The following is a 16,437-nucleotide window of genomic DNA, read 5'->3' on the forward strand; positions in this document are numbered from 1 at the left end:
ACTACTGAAAACAAATAAGGAAAGAAAATAATAAAAAAAGGAAGAAAAAGGTCAAATTGATTGCAGAAAGAGGAAAAAAGAAAAGGAGGAGGAGGAGGAGGAGGACAAAAACGCCTGGGTTGAAAAAAAGAAAACGGGAAGGATATTGAGGTTCTGACAACATTTTCTCCTGAGGTCATACTGAATACTTTTTGGGGGTTGGTTGTTTGGGTAATTTCCAGTGTGATTCTCGCGGCGTTCATTCTATCTGTGTCTGTCTCTGATTCTATAATACGAGGGATGATTCAATACTGGTTACCTGCATACCGTAAGTCACCTTCGAACATAGACTCATATCATCAAACGCTTCAGACTCTTGTTACGATCATTTATTAAGGTCACAGAGAAGATACATCGGGTTGCCATGAGTGTTTCCCCCGTTCATGGCGCAGAGGTCTTATCAAGCTACCACCAGGGTCCAGAAACCACCCCCATGGCAACCCCGGCAACTTCTACAAGAGCCTTCTCAAATTGACGTGTACCAAGGTTCCAAAGAGCTTGATAACATGGGTCTAAGAATACTCGGGTGCTTTTGGTTTGGTCTACACGGCTTGTCCTCTACCAGGGTCTGTTTTGTGGAATTCTATATCGTTTGAGGTCTTCAGGTCGGAGTTCATTTGCTAGGGAGGTCTTGTATGGTCTAAAGGTTGGCTGGCTATCTCTTGTCTGCGAGGTTTTGTTTCTATATTCTGTCTACATTTGAGGTTTTTTCGAGAAGCAGCTTTTCTACATATGGGGGACTACACTATGGGATTGGGTGTGTATATACGATTCGATCTCTTTCAGTACTAGGTATAAGGTGTTAGAACTTCTGTGTATGGTGTCCTTCTCTCTTCTGTGACCTCTGTGGCGCTGTGTCTTGTGGTTTCCAATAGGGTGTTCCTCTACTTATGGAAACTATCACTATGGGACTGGGTGTCTATATAGGATTGGATCTCTTATAGTGTCAGATGGTGGGCTTCTATAAGGTATCAAGTCCTTTGTGCGTGGTGTGTCTTTGTCTACATATGGGGACTATCACTATGGGACTGGATGTCTATATAGGGAATTGGATCCTTTTCAGTGTCTCGTAGTGGGCTTGTAGAGGGTATCTGATCCTCTCTGTACGGTGTCTTTGTCTCGTGTGGTCTCTGTGGCGCTCTATCTTTGGCAACTCTACATCTATGGGAGCTCTTTCTCTACGGGGATGTGTAAATATACGCGTTTTATGTCATAGCTAATAGTGTTTTTTTTTATTTTAGGTCCTATCTCGGCTTCTACCAGTGGCGAGGGGTGTGTTATATACCTTTCCTAGGGGGCACTATTTTAAAGGGTGTTGGTAACCTCTATCGCTGTGGTGGTGGGAGTGGCGAGTTGTAAGGAGACTGGACGGTAGGAAGGAAGGGTGAAGAGATGGTAGAGAGGAAGTTGGGTAGGTAAAGAGGTTGGGTAGTGGTAATCTTGTAACACTGGGGTAGATAAGTGTGCAGAAGAGGAAGGAAAAAGTGCGCGGAGGAGGAAAAGATTAACTTGAGTTGTGAAGTGAAGGCAAGATATGATAAAGACATGTATAGAAGAGGGAGAAACTACAACACGGAGGGGGGAAAAGGGGAACAAGTGAGGACGAGGGGGCAGAGAGCATGAGACTACAGGACGGATCTATTTCTTTGCCGCGAGGGAAGGCGTGGCAAAGCGCTTTCTCTTTGGCCTGTCCTTATCTTTGGGGGCTGCGCTTTTCTTTGGCCCGGCTACGTGTGTGTGTGTGTGTGTGTGTGTGTGAGTGAGAGACAGAGAGAGATGACTACTAAGCATGCAGAGAACGTTGCTTAAGTAAGGTCGTAATTCACAAAGGTCATGATTCTCAGTTTAATGCGGAAAGTTAAGTGGCAGATTCATCCCGACGCACGCACACACACACACACACACGCACACACAAAAAAAAAGAAAGATTTGTGTTTTAAAAGTCAAGCGTCACGACTCCACAGAACTACGCGCTGACGTTTTTATTAAGAACTCTGGTAAAAGGGAAATGTGCAGAAGGAGGAGGAGGAGGAAGAAGAGGGGGAGGATGGTGTTGGTGTTGATGGTGATGAAGGTGGAGGAGGAGAAGGTGGAAGATATAAAAAGAAGCGGTTTTTTTTTTTTCCAGCGGGCTTTTTTTTCATTATTTTTTTTTACGCCCTTAAACTGTCTCTTCTGCTGTAAAAAAAAAAAAAGAAAAGAAAGTTGATTAGTGTTTTCCATAGTCGTAAATTCTAGTCCATTCTGTATTTTCCTCTTTCTCCATTTTCACGAGTAAACTATTTTTTTTTTTTACATCTTTCCCGTGTACCGCCTTATTTACTTCATCTTTTCCCGTGCAAACTTTTCCTGTCGTCTATTATTTTTTTCTTTTTTTCTCTCTCAACTACAACTTTACCCTTTCATGAATAGCTATTTTTCTTTTCTTCCTTTTTTTTTCTTCTCCCTGTCTCGGTTTCCTTTCCTGAGTGATTTACGAACGAGAGTAGATTGTTGTGTACGTGTGTGTGTGTGTGTGTGTGTGTGTGTGTGTGTGTGTGTGTGTGTGTGTGTGTGTGTGTGTGTGTGTGTGTGTGTGTGTGTGTATGTATAAAGTTATTCATTTTCTCATAGTCACAGCTCTGGCGTTGAAAGATTCTTCATAATTCATAATGGCTAACACAGCCTATGCTTATGTACTTTTTTTTTGGATCAGATTTTTTGTTTATATATATCATACACTTACACATATTTTGCCCTCCCTCTTTCTCAAAACACTAAATTTATAATAACACAGTGCTTAAGATTGTTCACGTCCTGCAGGTAACTCAAAACAAAAGAAGAAAGACACAAGCGAAATTGCAGAAAAATATACGCAAAAACAAAATACAAAAGGAAGCGTGAAGGACAAAAAACTTTGGAAAACGCAAATGCATGAGTCTACCCTGAAGTGTTCCCTGAAGGACGCGAAGTGGGGAGAGTTACCAACCCTCGTTATGAGCGGCGACATGACCCGGCCCGGAGAACTCACCTCACTCATCCTCTATATCACATGTTATCGCTTCTCGCAGCTGTAACGATGGAAGAAATAGGTGACTCTAGCTACAAGATACTTTGGTCCCCTTAGATACGTTTTTCATAGTTTCCCATCCCTTATTTTCACTGCCTTTTGTTTTTTTCACGAACTCTTTTCTCCCTTCGTCTTTGGCACATGCCCCGGGCCGTTCACTCTTTCTGCGCATCTCATAGCGGGGTGTGAGGCAACTCCTGTGTGTGTTTGTGTGTTGGTTGGTCTCTCACGCACGCACGGAACTCGAGATAGGGGGCGTCAGGGCAGTTAGAGTCATTCACACTTAAAGCTGTAGGGCACCTTCTCTCAGTATCACCGCTGCCGCCGACTCGCCTCCCCCCTCGGCTATACCTACACGCTTCTTTAAGAGTTAGTAATCGTGGACCCAGATTGCCGAGACCATTTACACGTTGGCTCCCGCGGGTCATATCCTCCCAACATTCATTTCCCCCTCTCATATATTTTTTTTTACCGCAAAGGAGACAGCACAAGGGCACACACAAAAAGGAAACGATATAAAAAGCCCGCTATTCGCTGCTCCTGTAAAGAATCTGAAGAGGTGGCCGAAAGAGCAGTCAATTACGTGAGAAGAGGTGTCCTGATAACTGATATGTAACCTTTAGCTAATATATGAGAGGGAGAGACAGATGTTGAGACTGTATGGCAAAACGCGGTACCCAAAACGGTCCCCCCAATCTGGTTCCACGATAGTTAGTAATCATCTGCCATCACAATAGGAATACATCATCATTTGCTTAGTGTAGCACATACTGTTGTTGCTGTGGTTGGTTGACGTTGTAATAATAGTAATAGTTGTTGTTGTAGATGAAGTTGTTGTGGTTTTTATTTGTGGGGCGGGGCTTCAGCGACGACCGGAAGATGCAAACGTCTATGCTTTATTTTTTTTGTATTTTTTTTCTTTGTTATCGTTTGTTGTCCTCTTTATCACGTGGAGTGGCGGCGAAGGCTATCAGGAAGACCCCGGCTACCTGCGTGTGTGTTAGCGACCAATACGGAGGGGCGGGGAAAGAAAGAGATCATTAACGCTATCACTAAACAACTGGGAGACTTTTAGAGATCTAGCAACATCTCACGAGCCAGTGGGAGACCATGGGAGAGATCACGCGAGAACGGCACTGACCGACTGAAGGAGGGAGGACTGGCGGACAGGGGGGCAAGAAGAGAGGGCGTACGGGAATCCCACTGACCAAGGAGAGGCCTGGAGAGATCAAGCCCCCAGGTAACCGGTGGATTAGGACATCGGGCAGGTGGAGGACGAGCACACCAACACACTGACAAACAAAAAGCCAAAAAAAAAGCCTAAAATCGACAGGGTTCCGAAGTCTTCCTGAGCACCTTCGAAGATCATGGTTTTGCTGCGTGGAATCTGAGCTCCGTAAGGCACCAGCATATCTGTGTACTGGAGGCAGCCGCGCCGCGCCCCACCCCGCTTATCGGCACCATTTGATCACAGATACGACCCCGGAGGACGACAAACAGGGCGGCCCCGCGGGAGGTGAGAGACACAGCCCTGGTAACATTGGGGTATCGGGGGTGGAAGAGGGGTGGAGGAGGAGGAGGAGGAGGAGGAGGTGGAAGAGAATAGGAGTGAGATGCAAGAGACTAGGAGGTGGAAAAGGGTATGGGAGAATGTGGAAGAGGGTAAAAGGAGGAGGTGGAAGATTAGGAGGAGCTGCAAGAGAGTAGGAAGAGGTTTAATAGGGTAGGAGGAAGTGGAAGACAGCAGGAGGAGGAGGAGGTGGAAAAGGATAGAGAAAGACGGTGGAACATGGTAGGAGTGGAACCCATCTATGAACAAGCCTTGGGAACACCTGACTCAAGGGAACACGTGACTGGGGTATGTGTGGGAGGGGAGTGACGTGTGTGCGTGTGTGTGTATGTGTGTGCAGGTGGATGCAGGCTGGCCAGGTGCATTACGTGTGTGTGTGTGTGGATGTGTTTGTGTGTGAGAGAAGGTTGTTTGGACTTGAATGAGAAACGACCACGTGACACACTTTTCTTGGACCAGACATGTGTTGAGTGAAAGGCCGACCAGCTGTGAGGCCACGGACGTCACGAAGAGGAGGAGGAGGAGGAGAAGAAGGAAAGGAAGTGGTAGCTAGGGCAGGGACGACACAGAGAAGGAAAGAAGGAGGAGGAGAAAGTAGGAAAGAAGAAATGAGATAACTCGGAGGGTCAACACAAATAGTAAGAGGAGGAGACGGAGGAAGGGAGGGAAGGGGGGGATGCTAGCTCGCGCGTGTAAGGAAAGAGAGAAAAAACACAGACTCACAAGGAGGGAAGGAAATGAGCGAAATTGAGGTTAATAACACACACTGATACCCAAAGGAGAGGGAGAGAACCGCACGAGAAGGGGAGGACAAAAATATAGTGTCTTCGAAGGAGGGGACAAAGGAAAGGAAAGATAAGGGAGAGGAGGACATACCCGGCACTAGTGAAGGAAGGAGGATCTTGGAAGGGAAGGGAAACGTTGGGGGATGGACAGGAAAGGAAAGAGGGGCAAAAAATAAAGGGTTGGTGAGAGGAAGCTAGACTCGGCACTACTGAAGGAGGGAGGATCTTGGAACGGAGGGGAAGGAAGGGTCGAGGTGGACGCGTGTGATGGGCCGCGACTCTCACTCAGCGGATGAGGTCAGAAGCGTCGTAAATATTATAATGAAGGACGTATAACAAGTCCGCGGGGGCTCGTCCTGGGGTGCCGCCGCCTCGCTTGGGTCCCTGGGTATTATTATTATTATTATTATTATTATTATTATTATTATTATTATTATTATTATTATTATTATTATTATTATTATTATTATCACATGTACAATAGGATGAAAAGCAGATTGATGTCGACCTGATGAAATAGTAGTAGTAATAGTAATAGTAGTAGTAGTAGTAGTAGTAGTAGTAGTAGTAGTAGTAAGTATGAGTCTCCTGAACAGTTAAAACGAACGTGTATCCTTAACTATTTATATTTACTTTGAATCACTTTATTCAGCTATCTATTTCCCGGCGGCGGGGCGTCAGGAAAGATGTGCGCGAGGCCGCCCCGCCGCGTGCACAATGAGGTGTTGGTGCATATATCACGTGTGTACAGAGGCTGACCGCCGCGCCCTGACCTAGAGGCAGCACGCTTGACGCAACTCCAGTGTCGTTCCTTTGTACCTGAATAACGAATGACTGAACGAGCGTGGACCAATCAGACGGCCTTATCCCTTGACCCAAAAGGAGTGGGGATGGATGGGGAAGGAGGAGGAAGAAGAGGGTGGTGAGTGAAGTGTAAGTTAAGTCTGTGTGATAAGATTAACGCCTGCCGCCGCGTCTGTACTCTCTCCTGACTTGTATTTTGTACCGAACACGACCTGAAAGACGCTGTTTGTGGGGGTGTGTGCCAACAGTGCCAAGGGTTAGTGTCACGCGCCGCTATGACCTATTTGTAATCATCTATGACTGTACACCACAAAGCGTCCTAAACATACACAGCCGCCCGCCTCGCAGCCCCCTCGACGCCGGCACCGCGGGAGGAAGAGGAGGCGGAGGAGAAGGTTGCAAAGGGAAGGGAAAGGAGATGAGACTTCGGGAGGAAAAGGAGGGGGAAGGAAAGGTTTTGGTGATGCTTAGGGAAAGGAGAAAGGAAGGAGATGAAGGCGTAGAATGAGAGAAGGAAAGAAGGAAAGCAGGGAAGATAATGGAAATGGACAAGGAAAGGAGGGAAAGGAGAGAGAAAGATGAAGGCCTCGATACTGACTGACTAAGAGGAAACAAACTCGCATAAGGAGAAAAGGAGGAAAAAGGGAGAGAAACTGACTGGAATAGGAAGGAAAGAAAGGAGGAAAGAAGGGAGAGTGATTATGCAGGGGGAAAGGAGAGGAGAGAAAAAGGAGATGAAGACCCAAGCGACCAACTGACTCACTGGAGGCTCTTGTAGGGGGAATATAGGAGCGAAAAACGGGCCAAGAGAAAACGGGGCAGTACAGCATCTTCAAAGGGGGACTCAAGGGAAGCGCTGCCGGGGTCGGTTTCGGGGTGCGAGGTGGCGGCTGTTCGCACCACGCAACTACACACGATGGCCCGCGCGGAACGGACAAGTATTGACGATATTCCAAAACGGACATCAAATTACACTGGACCGGTGCTTTATATAGTTTTTTTTGTTCGAGTTTGTTGACTGATTGCTTCTTACGGCGGGGACTGCGTGGGGGGGCGGTGGTGGGGGTGGAGGGGGCAGAAGGGGTGGTGTGGACTGGATGTTCTGCTCTTTGTTTTCCTCCTCTTCTTCCACTCTTCCATCTTCTATCTCCTAACTCCTCTGTCTCCCTCTTCCTCCTCCTCTTCTTCCACTCTTTCATCTTCTATCTCCTAACTCCTTTGTCTTCTTCTTCTTCCTCCTACCTCTTCTTCCATGGTTCCTTCCTTTCTTCCTACCTCTAGATTCTTTGTCCGCCTTCTCCTACTCTTTTCTTCTTCTACTGTTCCTTTCTTCTTCCTCCTTCTTCTTCTAACTCCTTTGTCTTCCTCCTCCTCCTTCCTCTACTGTTCCTTCCTTGCTTCCTACTTCTAAATTCTTTGTCCTCCTTCGCCTTCTCTTTCTTCTTCTGTTCCTTTTTTTTTCTTCCTCCTTCTTCTTCTAACTCCTTTGTCTTCCTTCTCCTCCTCCTTCATCCACTGCTCCTTTCTTCCTTCTCCTTTTGGCTCCTTTCTTCACCATTCTCACTACCATCATCACCATCGTCACCACTAATACTGTCATCACCACTACCTTGATCTTAACCACATCACCACCATCATCATCATCACCACACTACCATCACCACTACCACCACATCGTCATCACCAACCACCACTGTTTGCTTCGTGATCTTTTCGACACCACCACCACCACCACCACCACCATCATCACCACCACTACCATTGCCTAACCACCACACTATCCTCTCCATCACATCAAATCAACCACCACCACCATTACTACTGCCCTAACTCCCCTACCACACTGCCACCATTGCCCCTACCACCACCACCGCCACCACCACAGCCACGAGCCTCGCCGTGGAGAAGAGTCTATGGAGGATGTGCTGGAGTGATGAAGTAACGAGCGAACGAGTCTGGCGGGTCTATTGCGGTTTTGTTGTGTGCTGGTGGAAGTCAAACGGAACGAGTAACCGATCAAAGAAAACTAGTAATTTGAATCTCCTCGTCAGGGGGAAACGAGAAACAACACAATTCGCTGAGGTAGCTGTTGTCGCCAAGCAAGAGTTTACTAACAATAGGGAGTGTAAGCGAGTGTCTGGGTGTGCGTGTGAGTGTAGGTGTGTGTGTTAACGTATATATGTGTGTGTGCGTGTGTGTGTGTGTGTGTTCCGAGGTATATGCATCATCTAGTTATTAGTATCATTACGACTTACTCCTTTTGTGTCCCGTTGAGGTTATTAGAGGTTTAGTTATGCCTGCTATCACATCGTTGGCTTTTACTATAACATACATCATCGTTAGCTTCATCAGAATCGCATAGGAAGAGTTGAGGCGGTCTTTCGGGTGTGAGATAGTAGAGTTTTTGAGGTTCTGTTCGTGGTAAGGCTTTGAGGGGGGTGGGGGTGGGAATGATAGGTTGAAAGACATGTATGGCGTCACACCCCGGGACAGCCACACCCGTGACGCCACACCAGAGGACAAACACAAGTACGAATGACGCCACACTTCACCCCGGGACAAGGAAACGCTTGGCACTGTGCACACCGCCGTCACTGCTCGGTCTGAGGGGGGGCGCGGAGGGCTCGCCGGGGGGGACGTGTCTCATCATATCTGTACCGACACCATGAACGTTAACGGCGGAGGAGGGGGATACAGAAAGCCATAAAAGAGGAAAAAAAGGAAAATTCAAAGATAAGAAGGAAAGGAGAACGGCGGAACGAGGAGGAAAGCAATAGAAAAGGAGGAACGTCAACGCGGATAGGAAAGAAAAAAAATGAGAAAGGGCATGGAGGAGGGGGATACAGAAAGCCATAAAAGAGGAAAAAAAGGAAAATTCAAAAATAAGAAGGAAAGGAGAACGGCGCAAATAGGAGGAAAGCAAAACAAAAGCAGGAACATCAACGCGGATGGGAAAGAAAATAAAAAGATGAGAAAGGGCTTGAAAAAACTTATCACTCTTAATATGCCTGACTATTAGAAGGTGAGAGAAGGAAAACGTTGAGAACCATTAGAGGCGGCACACGGAAACTAAAAAAAAAAGGAAAGAAAAGATAAAGACATAAAATACAAACATTGGAAGCGAACTGAGGCTTTCCTGAGTCATCAAAACCTGAAGAAAGTGGAAAAAGGAAGTCTTAAAATCCCTGACGAACTTGAGGCGAATAACACACTCTTTAATCCCTGACAAAATGACGTTAAAAAAAGCTAAGTACGAGAGACTTAAAGAAAAACTACAACATGAAGCTTAGAAGGAAAAGGCAAAGCTGTCTTAAGAAACGGCTAAACTAAGGGAGGTAAACAAGAAAAACAAGGAAAACAAGTTAATGCAAGCAGGTGAAGGGGTGGGGGGGAGGAGGAGAGGTTGTGGTGGTGGTGGTGGCGACACACACACACACACACACACACACACACACACACACCACTCCACCCAGACACTCAACCGAACGGAGCGAACACGGGAAAAGGGAAGTGAAAAGAAGCGAAGATCAAATAAAAAAAAAGGGAGGAGGAGGAGAAAGGGCGAAAAATAAGGCGAGGAGAGGCGATAAATTTCCAGTGCGAGGACATGTATAGTGGGGGGCGAGGCCGCGATCCTTTGAGACGCGCGGCCTTCCCGTACACCGAAGTGGAAAATCTCTGAAGTGAATTATGTCGCAAAGGGCCTGCGGAGGAGGTCGTAGTCTGAGACGCGGCCGACTCTCCCCCATCAATTATTTTTAAAGGCCAAAAAAAAAGGCAATATGCGTTCTCATCAGTGTTTTTTGGAGCTCATATTAAAGAAGAAGGGTCAAACTACCACTAGGGTCATGAAGCTACCCATGGAAAGCTACACAACTTCTAGGAAAGCCATGTCAAATGTTAGTATTGTGGCGACTCATAATAATTTTTCTATAGGCCAAAACAAGAGGTACAATCCGTTCTTATTAGTGTTTTTTAGAGTTCACGCTACAGAGGAAGAGTCAAACTACCACTTGGGTCATAAAGCTACCCATGGAAAGCCCCACAACTCCTAGGAAAGCCATGTCAAATGTTAGCTAGTGTTGTTGGGACGAAATCATGACTCATATGAATATTTTTTCTATAGTCCAAAAAATGAGGTAAAATCCGTTCTTATGACTGTTTTTAAGAGTTCACGCTACAGAAGAAGGGTCAAACTACCACTGGGGGCCAAAAACTACCCCTGGAAAGCCCCACAACACCTACGAAAGCCATGTCAACTAGGTATATATGTGTGTGTGTGTGTGTGTTTAGGCGACGGAAGGCTTAGAAATATGGCATCTGACTCTCCCCAGCCTCCCGAACCGTGAGATCTGACGCTGTTATCTCTCCAAATATACATAATAAGAGTTCTCCTCGACGCTCTGAGGCGGGGACGGAGAGACTATAGATCACTGCGTCCCATTCAGACGAGCCCCCCGCGCTATAGACGACGAAACCCGATCCTATCACAGAGAAGGACACGTAAGCGCTCTCATCCGATGTTGCCGATGCTCGAGTGTTTTTGTGTTGTGTGAAATAAGGGAAGGGGAAGGAGGGGAGGGTTAGGGGGAAGGGATGTGAGGTTTTATTTGTTTAATATTTCCATTGGTGTGTATTTTTTCTCCTCTCTTTTTGCGGATTCTTCGTTGGTTGAGAATAGTGAAGGAAGGTAAGTTAGGTTAGGTTAGGCTAGGTTAGGAATGGTGTGACTTGTAATAGTAGTAGTAATAATAGTGGTAGTAGTAGTAGTAGTAGTAGTAATAGGAGGAGGAGGAGGAATAGTAGTAGTAGTAGTTGTTGTTATTGCTGGTTTTGTTATTATTGTAGTAGTAGGAATATGGAATGATGTAGGCCGTTCATATATTTCCCTATACGGTCTTATTATGTGCCTTTATTCGCTTCTTTGGTCGGATAAGAGAGGAGTCGTGCATCGGGCGTGGAGGGGCGCCCATACTCTACTCCGCCTGGGGTCAGAAACCATCAGCAACGAAGCCCCCGCCTACTACCCTCCTACCTGACAACCAGAAGCCAGATTTTGCGTAACCCCCCATCGATCAACTACCCACCGATTACCAGCACCAGAGTAGCCATCCCCTCCCTCTGTCACGTTAGGGAGGACTCCTTTACTGACGTGTTCGAACCTTTGGCGGGGTAGAGTATAGTTGCCCCATCGAACCCTTAATATCTACACATCTTCTTGCTTCGCCTTGCACACTCCACTGATCTGCCTGGATACCCTTACAACACTGAAACTCGCTTGGAAAACTGTATTGCCTGTTTCTGTATTGGTCCAGCGGCGCCCACGTGAGGCTAGGATTATAGGGGGATGGGGTATGTATGGATATGTGTATGGATATGTGTATGTATGGATGTATGTGTGTGTGTGTGTGTGTGTGTGTACTTCCATGGCTATGTGAGTTGGGGTTATATGCATTGGTGTTGTTGTCGTTGCTGCTGCTGTTGTTGTTTTCGAGTGCCTATGGTTATGATGGTTGTGGAGATGGTGACCTAAGTGCCGCCCCTTGAGAGCCACCCCGGGGCCTTGTACTGGTGGATCCTGGTACCCTGAGAGACCATCACGTCCCCTCTGAGTGAACACATATTGTACAGCGCGATCCTCATTTTTTTTGTCTTTTTTATGTTTTTTTCCCACTTATGACACTCCAGTTTTCCCTTTCAAAGCCCGAGGCGTCTTAGAATGACCTTATCGATCACCCGTGTGCCTTAGCCTACTCTCCTTAGGTCTACTTTTATGCTTATGTCAGTGAGTGGGGGAGGAGGCGGCTCGGCAGGAGGGGTAGTGAAGGGGGGGCCGCGTGTGTCAAGGGGCGTGGGAGTGACAGCCTCGTGGGTCGGTAGGCTCACGTGACCGCCGAGGCGCCGTCCCCGTCAGCGGCAGGGCGTCTGGTGATGGGCTCCCTCCCTCATACCTCATCCAGCCTGAGTGAGGAGCCCCATTTTGAGGCGGTCAGCCAATCAGGGAACGCGTCTCGGCGGAGCAATCAGGAAGCCAACTCACCCATAAGGAATGTCTACGGCCCTCAGCCCCCTGCCCTCCCCTCCCCCCAGGCCTCCCCCTCGTCCCCCTCGGGCTTTAAAAGGGGACAAATCTCGTTAGGAAATCCTTTGAGGGAAAGATGAGTGAAGGGTGAAGCAGCGCCCTCCAGCCTTGACCCGACGTCCCCGCGGGCCTCGCTGTTAACCCACACAACACACCATCGCCAGGGCACGCACACACGCCTAGTACCACACCCCGCACGCCACACGCCGCACCCACCACGCCCTACAGGTTCGAGGCCGAGGAACATACACTCGAAGCACAGCGCGGCCCAGCGGGGAAGGTGTAAGAAATAGCTACACGGCTGCACATTAGAGGGACAAGCCTGACGGTCGCTGAGGTTGTAATATGGGTCACTCAGAGGTTTGTGTGTGATGTGGTATTCCTTTCAGCTATTGGTTAGTTAGTACGGAGAATAGCAATGGCAAAGAAGTCCTGTTGTTATATATATTTGCTTGATGTTAGTGAATGTTGTCGGGTTTGTTTATGTTGTTGTTCATGTTGTTGGTTATGTTGTTGGTTGGTACCGCGAGTTCATACGAGTTTGTCAATGAGATCCCCATCTTACGCCGTTCTCAATATACGCAAAGGTAAACAAACAGGAGTAAATACGCGGAAAAGGGAGACAGGAGGTTTTGTTACGCATCCTTACACATTAAAGCGAAGATATAGACAGACAGACACACACACAGACAGACGTGCCTTGACTCATCTAGACAGCGATATATATTTTTTTGTTTGCATTTTTTTTATGGTTTGATTTTTATAATATATTGTTTCTCCTTGGTTCTTCTTCTGCTTCTTCCCTCCTTCCTGCCTTCTGCTTCTTGCCTCCTCACTGAGTCCGAATGTATTGTGCGTTAAGTGGTAATCTATCTCGAGATCGTCTATGCTCTCTGAAGAAAGGAAAGAGAAGGAACTTAACACGTGATGACTGACTTGAAGCGTCCCCTTGAAAAAGTAAATAGGAACCTCGATTTTCGCAAGAAGCTAAACAGTAAGTAAAGAAAAAGGAACATCGGTGGTATTTGCGTTACTTATAAGCTGGTGAAGAAAAGTAAGAAAAAGGAAGAAGCGAGTGATGGAGTAAGTAAAGAAAAAAAGGAACATCGGTGGTATTAGCATGACTTCTGAGCTGGTGAAGAAAAGTAAATCAAAGGAAAAAAGTAACTATCTCCAAGAAGTAAATGAAAGTAAGTGAAGTAAATGGATTCTCGGTGGTATCTGCATGACTTTTAAACTGGTGAGGAAAAGTAAATCAAAGGAAAAAGTAACTATCTCCAAGAAGTAAGTGAAAGAGTAATTGAAGTAAATGGATTCTCGGTGGTATCTGCATGACTTTTAAACTGGTGAGGAAAAGTAAATCAAAGGAAAAAGTAACTATCTCCAAGAAGTAAATGAAAGTAAGTGAAGTAAAGGGATTCTCGGTGGTATCTGCATGACTTTTAAACTGGTGAGGAAAAGTAAATCAAAGGAAAAAGTAACTATCTCCAAGACGTAAATGAAAGAGTAATTGAAGTAAAGGGATAATCGGTGGTATTCGCATGACTTTTAATCAGGTTAAGAAGAGTAAGAAAAAGGAAAAAGGAGTTATTCGCAAGATGTAAATGAGAGTAGGTTGAGAAAAGGGAACATCGGTGGTATTCTAGTGACTTTTAAGCCGGTGAAGAAGAGGAAGAGAAAGGGTTAGAAAGAGTTAGGGGCGCTCTGTAATGGAACCTAAACAAAACGATACAAGACATAGGAAATCAAGACCTATCCCTAATTGATGTTGTTAGGTTAAGTCAAGTTAGGTTTGGTTAGGTTACGAAAGATTTTAAAAAGAGAAAAGAAAATGGAAATGAAGACAAATCCATATGTGATGTTAAGTTAGGTTAAGTCAAGTTAAGTTTGGTTAGGTTACGAAAGATATAAAAAGAGAAACGAAAATGGAAATCAAGACTTATCCATAAGTGATGTTAGGTTAAGTTAAGTTAGGTTTAGTTAGAAAAAAAGAAAATGGAAACTAAGACCTATCCATAAGTGATGTTAAGTTCAGTTTAGGTTAAGTTAGGTTAGGTTAGGGTCGCTACTAAGGGCGCTCTGATAAGGTTTGGGGACACGCCGATACGAGAGCCAGCATAGAGATAACGAGGCAGACTCTCCTCTCCTCCTGTCGAGCCTGAGTCGACGCTTTGTGCTTCTGGACTGAATGTGCGATAGGACAGGTCACCCCCCTCCCCCCCACCCCTGCTGCTGCTGACGATGATACCCACCCACGCCCCGCAGACGACTCCCATTTCTTCCTCCCTTCTACCCATGACGCTCTACCCATCACACACACACACGCACACACACACACACAGACACAGACACACACATAAGCCTTCCGGTACAGTCTTCCAAACACTTCCCTTACATCGACAATTTCCTTAAAGAAGAGAGAAAAAAACGCAGCCCTTACAAACTATACATACTTTTTTTACGCCTACATAAGACATTCCATCGCATATATATAGTTTTTTTTTCACTTAGACTAAACTTATATGGTGGTTGTTATGGTTGGTTTTTATATATACGGAAAATAAAATCATCTCTTGCTAGAACGACGTCTTGACACCCATACATTAAGATTACGTAGTTTAGACCTTACACAGCCTATCTTTTTTAGTCACCCCCGAAAAAAAATATGGATTCACTTAAATGACCCAACGCTTAGGACACTCACTGCCTTAATCTGATAGACTTAAGATTAACAAATTATCACACACCTCGTCCATATCAAGCACCTCTCCTTCACCCTCAGAAATCACCCTTGTAATCACCCCACAGAAATCACCCACAGAAATCCCCTCAGAACTCACACCTCACAGAAATCACCCTTAAAATCACCCAGAGATATCACCCACAGAAATCACCCCCTGAAGTCACCCCTCAGATATCACACCCACAGAAATCACCCTCAGATTTCACCCTCAGAAGTCACCCCTCAGAAATCACCCCCCAGAAATCATCCCTCAGAAATCACCCTTAGAAATCACCCCTGAAATCACCCCTCAGAAATTACCCCACAGATATCACCCACAGCAATCACCCCTGAAATCACCCTTGAAATCACCCCTCAGAAATCCCCCCCCCCATAAATCACTCACAGAAATCACCCCAAAAAACCACACCTTATTTTTTTGTATTTTTTTTCTTTTAGTCCCCAACCCAAACGTTACAGCTACCACCCTCCATCAGCCCCCATTTTTAACAGCACCCTTATTGACAGCCCCAAGATACGCTCCAGTCCCTTCCCTTGTCACGATAGTCTTGAGAATATGATAGTATAGGCAGACACACAAACGCCATCTCAGTCACAACTTTCTTCAAACACTCATTTAAGTCTGTAATTCAACTCTGATTTAACTCTACCTGTTATTCAAGTTTACCTGTAATGTAATACTAATTTAATTCTTACTCTATTTCAACCCTTAAACTGTAATCTATTCGCCTCATACCACTTTCTCTATCTCTAACTCTACCTCACTCTTCCCTCCTCCTCCTCCTCCTATCCTTTTTTCACTCCCTTTCTCCTCCCTATCCCTACCCTCCCTCCCTGCATCCCCTTCCCACAGAACAAAAGTACACTCCCCTTCCTCCCCATCCCTTCCTTAACTCCCTCTCCCCTGTAGCCCCTTCCCAGAGAACAACACTATACTCCCCTTCCTCCCCATCCCTTCCTTAACTCCCTCTCTCTGTACCCCTTCCCCACAAAACAAAAATGTACTCCCCTTCCTCCCTACCCCTTCCTCAAATTCCTCTCCACTTACCCTATTCCCCACAGAACATAAGTATACTCCCCTACCTCCCCACCCTTTCCCCACCCTCTCACCCTACACCCCTTCCCACAGAACAAAAATATACTCCCCTTCCTCCTCACCCTTTCTCAACTCCCTTTCTCCTTACCCTATTTTCGACAGCACAAGAGTGTACCCCCATTCCTCCCAACCCCTTCCCCAGCTCCCCTTCTCCTCCCCCTATTCCCTACAGAACAAGACACTATTCCCGACCTCTCACCCCCCCCAGGAACTGATAATGCTGCCTTCTCCCGCCCCCTCGCCCCCCCCATAAATGTACCCAATCTTTT

The 16,437-nt window shown here is 46.2% G+C and overlaps 1 long non-coding RNA gene across 4 annotated transcripts in view; it reads left to right on the forward strand.

The window, feature by feature from the left end:
- The window catches only part of LOC127006962 (uncharacterized), a 32,346-nt gene extending 17,884 nt beyond the window's left edge, over positions 1-14,462 (forward strand). Inside the window, exons 4-5 of one of the 4 annotated variants that reach the window (XR_007759938.1) lie at positions 1-14,129; positions 14,314-14,462. The exon at positions 1-14,129 is cut by the window's left edge and continues 13,116 nt beyond it. This is a non-coding gene — a long non-coding RNA (uncharacterized LOC127006962). Of the gene's footprint in view, positions 14,130-14,313 lie in introns of those variants that run through there. The other 3 variants (XR_007759939.1, XR_007759941.1, XR_007759940.1) reach the window with 3 other exon arrangements.
- The last annotated feature ends 1,975 nt before the right edge of the window (positions 14,463-16,437 follow it).

Source organism: Eriocheir sinensis, chromosome 34 (genome assembly GCF_024679095.1).
Source record: "Eriocheir sinensis breed Jianghai 21 chromosome 34, ASM2467909v1, whole genome shotgun sequence".
NCBI lineage: Eukaryota > Metazoa > Arthropoda > Malacostraca > Decapoda > Varunidae > Eriocheir > Eriocheir sinensis.